Below are 8,783 nucleotides of genomic sequence, written 5' to 3'. Positions count from 1 at the left end.
ACTTCGGGCTTTCCTCCCACATTAAGCTGACACGCCGTGATATAACTGGAAAACTGGAAGCGGCGTTAAACCAAACTCACTCACTCACTCTTGAAATTATGTTTGACTTCCGACAACTACAATGTGGCCAGTCGGGGTCAAACAGCTGAACTTATTTATCTCTAAATATCCTGTACCATCAATTGTCCATTCATTCAGAAAAGTAGGGGAACGTCCCACATTTAAAATAGTCTTAAAGTTCAAATAGCTGTATTCAATAACAGTAAGCGGGTACATATGTTCTATGAAATACATTCAACACAGAACAATCCACGTACCAGCGAAAACAAATGAAAACATAATAAGGGACCGACCATTGTTTTGGGAGGCAGTGGGACTGAAAAATATTTTGTCCAGGTTTTACCCCCAAACTATTATCGAGACATGTAAAAATATGAAGTATTGCCTATGTTAAATGCCATACGTAGGGGCTTTAAATTCCCGTGACTGCAGCGGCTACTTAAAACTGTACATTGTTCGGTTCCAAGTTACTTACATCCACCCTTCGGTGATTGGAGACGCGCTGTCTTTTTTAAAGTTCTCGCAGTATCATCGTTCATGTATATGATTAACATACCACTGGGCGGCTATATCTACATGACCTTCGAGATGAATTGGGAAGTGGAGTCACTGAGTGAATGATTGAGTGATCTTTTGATGAATACGTAACGGAGTGAGCAGAAACATTATTAAGTCGATGAGTAAATGATTTAGTGATTGGATGACACATCATCTCACGACAAGCAGGGGCACTTAGGACACATCATCTCACGACAGGCAGGGGCACTTAGGACACATTATCTCACGACAAGGACGGACCCTTAAGACACATCATTTCACGACAAGCAGGGGCACTTAGGACACATCATCTCACGACAAGTAGGGACACTTAGGACACATCATTTCACGACAAGCAGGGGCACTTAGGACACATCATCTCACATCAAGCAGGGGCACTTAGGACACATCATCTCACGACAGGCAGGGGCACTTAAGACACATTATCTCACGACAAGGACGGACCCTTAAGACACATCATTTCACATCAAGCAGGGGCACTTAGGACACTTCATCTCACATCAAGCAGGGGCACTTAGGACACATCATCTCACGACAAGCAGGGGCACTTAGGACACATCATCTCACGACAAGCTGGGGCACTTAGGACACATTTCCTGACAAGCAGGGGCACTTAGGACACATCATCTCACATCAAGCAGGGGCACTTAGGACACATCATTTCACGACAAGCAGGGGCACTTAGGACACATCATTTCACGACAAGCAGGGGCACTTAGGACACATCATCTCACATCAAGCAGGGGCACTTAGGACACATCATCTCACGACAGGCAGGGGCACTTAAGACACATCATCTCACAACAAGCAGGGGCACTTAAGACACATCATTTCACATCAAGCAGGGGCACTTAGGACACTTCATCTCACATCAAGCAGGGGCACTTAGGACACATCATCTCACGACAAGCAGGGGCACTTAGGACACATTTCCTGACAAGCAGGGGCACTTAGGACACATCATCTCACGACGAGCAGGGGCACTTAGGACACATCATCTCACGACAAGCAGGGGCACTTAGGACACATCATCTCACATCAAGCAGGGGCACTTAGGACACATCATCTCACGACAAGCTGGGGCACTTAGGACACATTTCCTGACAAGCAGGGGCACTTAGGACACATCATCTCACGACGAGCAGGGGCACTTAGGACACATCATCTCACAACAAGCAGGGGCACTTAAGACACATCATTTCACATCAAGCAGGGGCACTTAGGACACTTCATCTCACATCAAGCAGGGGCACTTAGGACACATCATCTCACGACAAGCAGGGGCACTTAGGACACATCATCTCACATCAAGCAGGGGCACTTAGGACACATCATCTCACGACAAGCTGGGGCACTTAGGACACATTTCCTGACAAGCAGGGGCACTTAGGACACATCATCTCACGACGAGCAGGGGCACTTAGGACACATCATCTCACAACAAGCAGGGGCACTTAAGACACATCATTTCACATCAAGCAGGGGCACTTAGGACACTTCATCTCACATCAAGCAGGGGCACTTAGGACACATCATCTCACGACAAGCAGGGGCACTTAGGACACATTTCCTGACAAGCAGGGGCACTTAGGACACATCATCTCACGACGAGCAGGGGCACTTAGGACACATCATCTCACATCAAGCAGGGGCACTTAGGACACATCATCTCACGACAGGCAGGGGCACTTAAGACACATTATCTCACGACAAGGACGGACCCTTAAGACACATCATCTCACGACAAGTAGGGACACTTAGGACACATCATTTCACGACAAGCAGGGGCACTTAGGACACATCATCTCACATCAAGCAGGGGCACTTAGGACACTTCATCTCACATCAAGCAGGGGCACTTAGGACACATCATTTCACGACAAGCAGGGGCACTTAGGACACATCATCTCACATCAAGCAGGGGCACTTAGGACACATCATTTCACGACAAGCAGGGGCACTTAGGACACATCATTTCACGACAAGCAGGGGCACTTAGGACACATCATCTCACATCAAGCAGGGGCACTTAGGACACTTCATCTCACATCAAGCAGGGGCACTTAGGACACATCATCTCACGACAAGCAGGGGCACTTAAGACACATTATCTCACGACGAGCAGGGGCACTTAGGACACATTTCCTGACAAGCAGGGGCACTTAGGACACATCATTTCACGACAAGGAGGGACACTTAGGACACATCATTTCACGACAAGGAGGGACACTTAGGACACATTTCCTGACGAGCAGGGGCACTTAGGACACATCATTTCACGACAAGGAGGGACACTTAGGACACATCATTTCACGACAAGGAGGGACACTTAGGACACGTCATCTCACGACGAGCAGGGGCACTTAGGACACATCATCTCACGACAAGCTGGGGCACTTAGGACACATCATCTCACGACAAGCTGGGGCACTTAGGACACATCATCTCACGACAAGCTGGGGCACTTAGGACACATCATCTCACGACAAGCTGGGGCACTTAGGACACATTTCCTGACAAGCAGGGGCACTTAGGACACATCATCTCACGACAAGCAGGGGCACTTAGGACACGTCATCTCACGACAAGCAGTTCAATACAGTCTTCCTAGTAGAGCCACCCGTGAAGATATCGGGCTAGAATTGGTCTTCAGCGACCCATGCTTGCCGTAAGAGGCGACTAACGGGATCGGGTGGTCGGGCTCGCTGATTTGGTTGATGCATGACATCGTATCCCAGCTGCGTGGATCGATGCTCATGATGTCCATCACTGGATTGTATGGTCCAGACTGGATTATTTACACACCGCCATCACATAGATGGACTATTGCGGCGTTAAACAACAAACAAATCTTAGTAGAGTTGGAAATACCTGCCTGCCCGACCATCCGAGACGGGCTGTTTTCGTCTCGGGCAGTTAACTTTGAGAAAAAGCACACCCGATGGTCGTGTTGGTGTTTAAAACCGTATAAATATAAAATATATAAATTCAAATGTGTTTCAAATCTGGATTGGCAACTTTCGGGGGCAGGTAACCTTTGTGAGTTGTCAATCCAGCCATCAGGCTAGATTTTGTGTAAGTTCCATACTGCCCTAGGTAAACACGTCCAATACATACCACCAAGAAAACACGTTATTGCATTCCTCTGAGTAAATACGTTCAATGCATAACACCCACTAAACACGTTCATTACATAACACCCACTAAACACGTTCATTACATACCACCAAGAAAACGCGTTATTGCATTCCTCTCAGTAAATACGTTCAATGCATAACACCCACCAAACACGTTCATTACACAGCACCGAGTAAACACGTTCATTACACAGCACAGAGTAAACACGTTCATTACACAGCACCGAGTAAACACGTTCATTACACAGCACCGAGTAAACACGTTCATTACATAGCACCGAGTAAACACGTTCATTACACAGCACAGAGTAAACACGTTCAATGCACATCACAGAGTAAACACGTTCATTACACAGCACCGAGTAAAAACTTTCATTACACAGCACCGAGTAAACACGTTCATTACACAGCACCGAGTAAACACGTTCATTACACAGCACAGAGTAAACACGTTCATTACATAGCACCGAGTAAAAACGTTCATTACACAGCACCGAGTAAACACGTTCATTACACAGCACCGAGTAAACACGTTCATTACACAGCACAGAGTAAACACGTTCATTACACAGCACAGAGTAAACACGTTCATTACACAGCACCGAGTAAACACGTTCATTACACAGCACCGAGTAAACACGTTCATTACACAGCACCGAGTAAACACGTTCATTACACAGCACCGAGTTAACACGTTCATTACACAGCACCGAGTAAACACGTTCAATGCACAGCACCGAGTAAACACGTCCATTACATAGCACCGAGTAAACACGTTCATTACACAGCACCGAGTAAACACGTTCATTACACAGCACAGAGTAAACACGTTCATTACACAGCACCGAGTAAACACGTTCATTACACAGCACCGAGTAAACACGTTCATTACACAGCACCGAGTAAACACGTTCATTACACAGCACAGAGTAAACACGTTCATTACACAGCACAGAGTAAACACGTTCATTACACAGCACCGAGTAAACACGTTCATTACACAGCACCGAGTAAACACGTTCATTACACAGCACCGAGTAAACACGTTCATTACACAGCACAGAGTAAACACGTTCATTACACAGCACAGAGTAAACACGTTCAATGCACAGCACCGAGTAAACACGTTCATTACATAGCACCCACAAAACACGTTCATTACACAGCACCGAGTAAACACGTTCATTACACAGCACCGAGTAAACACGTTCATTACACAGCACAGAGTAAACACGTTCATTACACAGCACCGAGTAAACACGTTCATTACACAGCACCAAGTAAACACGTTCATTACACAGCACCGAGTAAACACGTTCATTACACAGCACCGAGTTAACACGTTCAATGCACAGCACCGAGTAAACACGTTCAATGCACAGCACAGAGTAAACACGTTCATTACATAGCACCGAGTAAACACGTTCATTACATAGAACCGAGTAAACACGTTCATTACACAGCACCGAGTAAACACGTTCATTACATAGCACCGAGTAAACACGTTCATTACATAGCACCGAGTAAACACGTTCATTACATAGCACCGAGTAAACACGTTCATTACACAGCACAGAGTAAACACGTTCATTACACAGCACAGAGTAAACACGTTCATTACACAGCACCGAGTAAACACGTTCATTACACAGCACCGAGTAAACACGTTCATTACATAGCACCGAGTAAACACGTTCAATGCACAGCACCGAGTAAACACGTTCATTACACAGCACAGAGTAAACACGTTCAATGCACAGCACCGAGTAAACACGTTCATTACACAGCACCGAGTAAACACGTTCATTACACAGCACAGAGTAAACACGTTCATTACACAGCACAGAGTAAACACGTTCATTACACAGCACAGAGTAAACACGTTCATTACACAGCACAGAGTAAACACGTTCATTACACAGCACCGAGTAAACACGTTCATTACACAGCACAGAGTAAACACGTTCATTACACAGCACCGAGTAAACACGTTCATTACACAGCACAGAGTAAACACGTTCATTACACAGCACCGAGTAAACACGTTCATTACACAGCACCGAGTAAACACGTTCAATGCACAGCACCGAGTAAACACGTTCATTACACAGCACCGAGTAAACACGTTCATTACACAGCACCGAGTAAACACGTTCATTACATAGCACCGAGTAAACACGTTCATTACATAGCACCGAGTAAACACGTTCAATGCATTCTACCCAGAAAACGTTCAATGATTTCCACCAGACCACATAATCAATGTATTCCTTTCAGTAAACAAATGCCACTATTCAGTATGTTCAATACATTTAGTACAGCACGATAATTCAGTGCATTCCAACAAGCAAACAATTTCTTTACAGTCAACTCTGTAAACAAATTCAATGTATTCCACTCAATAAACGCGTTCATTGCATTCCACCCAGAAAACACATTCAATGCATTCAGACCAGTAAACACATTTAATGCATTCAGACCATTAAACACATTCAAGGCACTGCAACCACCAAACACGTTCAAATATGCCACCCAAATAAGGCAGTGTCATGTTTCCACATGGTTCAGGGTTCAGCCCATGTTCAGTGTAGGAGAAACCATGTCTCCGAGGGATTACTAGAGATTGTAAACCCTCACATGAGGGACGTTCCCGAATGTGAGTTTTTACAATCTCTAGTAATCTCGAGGAGGCATGGTTTGTCCAACTCATAAACCGACACATCGCATAGACACCGTTTTTAATTAAAAAAAAAAAATAACTGTAATAAAAACTCTCAAATGTATAACCTGTATCGGTGATGAAATATCGCCTGCAGTCGTGAACTCGGTTCAATGAAACCGGTGACCTCAGCACGTGGGTTACGCAACGGTGCGAAATCAGCACGTGCGTCTTTTAATGGCACGAAATCTGCACGTGCGTCTCGTAGGCTGCTCGTAGTTTTTGTTCTGTCAAGGGTTTACAATGATTGTAATACCTCCTACGAGGTGTTACCACAATTTCAAAGACTCCATATCGAGTTACACAAACAGCCAGTAGGTTTATAAGACACTTGTAAGCATTACTGCCGAGAAGCCCCAAGTCCCTCCTCCAGTGTAATCTAGTACGCACGCTACGTCAGTCATAAGGTCTAATAATGTACCATTCCTAACGCCGCTGCCCAGTGTCAGTCGGGATACATCCTATACCACAGCTGTCTGCACCTGCACAGTCCAACCCACCTTTCTATGCCCCGTTGGTGGAACTCATCCCCGCCCCTTGGTTTGCCGAAGACGTCGTTCCCACGACGAGGACGTTGATGGACGTCATCGGTCAGGACCCCATCATTCTCAACCGGGATATTGACGGCTTCGTCATCAACCGAATCCAGTTTGCCATCTTGGGGAAGGCTGGCGGCACATTAAGATAATAATAGTAAATCACCAGATTAGTTTGGCAACAGGGTAAACGCATTAGGTAACCATGCGGGTAAGAGTATAGGTCCCCAGCAACCTATGTTTGCCCTGAGAGACGACAACATGTATCGGGTGGTCAAGCTAGCTGACTTGATACATGTCATCGTATCCCGATTGCGTGGAGCGATGTCCATGATGTCAATCATTGGATTGTCTGATCAAGACTCGATTAATTCCAGACATAATATAGCTGGAATATTGCTGAGTGCGGTGTTCAACGACAAACATTTGGTCCCCATGGTAATCTCGTGGTCAGTACTCTGTTCCACAAAGCGATCTTAGCGCCTCGGCGATCATAAGCCTATGCTAAAGTATGAAAGTTACGAAGATCTTAGCACCACAGTTGCTTGGTGGAACGGGGCCCTGGCCTTAGGGAATCTTAGGATTAGGGTAAATATCCTACGTTCCCATGGTAATCGTAGCATTTGGGTAAACATACTTCGTCCCCATGGTAATCGTTGTATTAGGGTAAACATACTTCGTCCCCATGGTAATCGTAGCATTAGGGTATACATATACTTCGTTCCCATGGAAATCGTAGCATTAGGATAAACATACTACGACACCAGAATATATTTTCAGTCACTGCCTCGAGGAATAGTATTCTCCAACAGATGGCGCCGAACATTCAGATAACAACATCGCCTTTTTATGTGATGACGCCATAACGGATTTTACCCGTATGTCTTGGAACATACGTCAAATACAGAGATGGAACATGTTTTCCAGGAAAGGAATGAATGAGTAAATATTGCTTTACGACGCATCAGCAATATTTGAGCCATTCGCGACGAGAACCAGTCAAACAAGTATGCTTATGCATCTGCCTAATTCTTCGATCGTATTTGACTTTGAGGGGGCATAAGTGCATTCAGTTGTTGCAATCCTTAGTAGCAAATGTTTTTGTGCTCTCCGATGAAGAGACCCGTGAAGATTCGGGGTAGAATAGGTCTTCAGCAACCCATTCTTGTTGTAGAAAAAAGCGACTATGCTTGTCGTAAGAGGCGACTAACGGGATTGGGTGGTCAGGCCCGTTGACTTTGTTGATGCATGTCATCATTTACGTGGATCGATGCTCAAGATGTCAATCACTGGAGTGTCTTGTCCAGACTCGATTATTTATAGACTCATATAGCTGGAATATTGCTGCGTTAAACAACAAACAAACCAGCAAACAAATGTGCAACGATTCTGACACGATACATCCAAACCCAGGTTTCCAAGCACCTCGTGCCCATGACGACATGCCTCTGTCCGTTCATCATGAACTTGAGGCCCTATAGGGGTTGCCCAATCATTATGTTCAGGGATATTACAACCTTTATTTGTTAGATGATCTAAAACTCGATCAAAAACGGGTGGGATTCATTCCAAATCATTTTCAGCTTTTAAGTGACATCGAAGAACATGTTGAACATATGTCACATACTGTGCCCTCTCAGCAATTAATAATTTCGTTAGAATACATCGCGTTACTTCATATAAGAAAATCACTGCATCACTATGTCACACGCGTATCTCCTGCACTAGTTCATGTAGTGGTATACCGTTACTAGTCAGTGTGTTTATCTTAAC

This window comes from Haliotis rufescens, unplaced genomic scaffold (genome assembly GCF_023055435.1).
Source record: "Haliotis rufescens isolate VD_foot unplaced genomic scaffold, xgHalRufe1.0.p SCAF_26, whole genome shotgun sequence".
Lineage (NCBI taxonomy): Eukaryota > Metazoa > Mollusca > Gastropoda > Lepetellida > Haliotidae > Haliotis > Haliotis rufescens.
The sequence above is the reverse complement of the archived record's forward strand: the minus strand, read 5'-3'. Positions refer to the sequence as shown.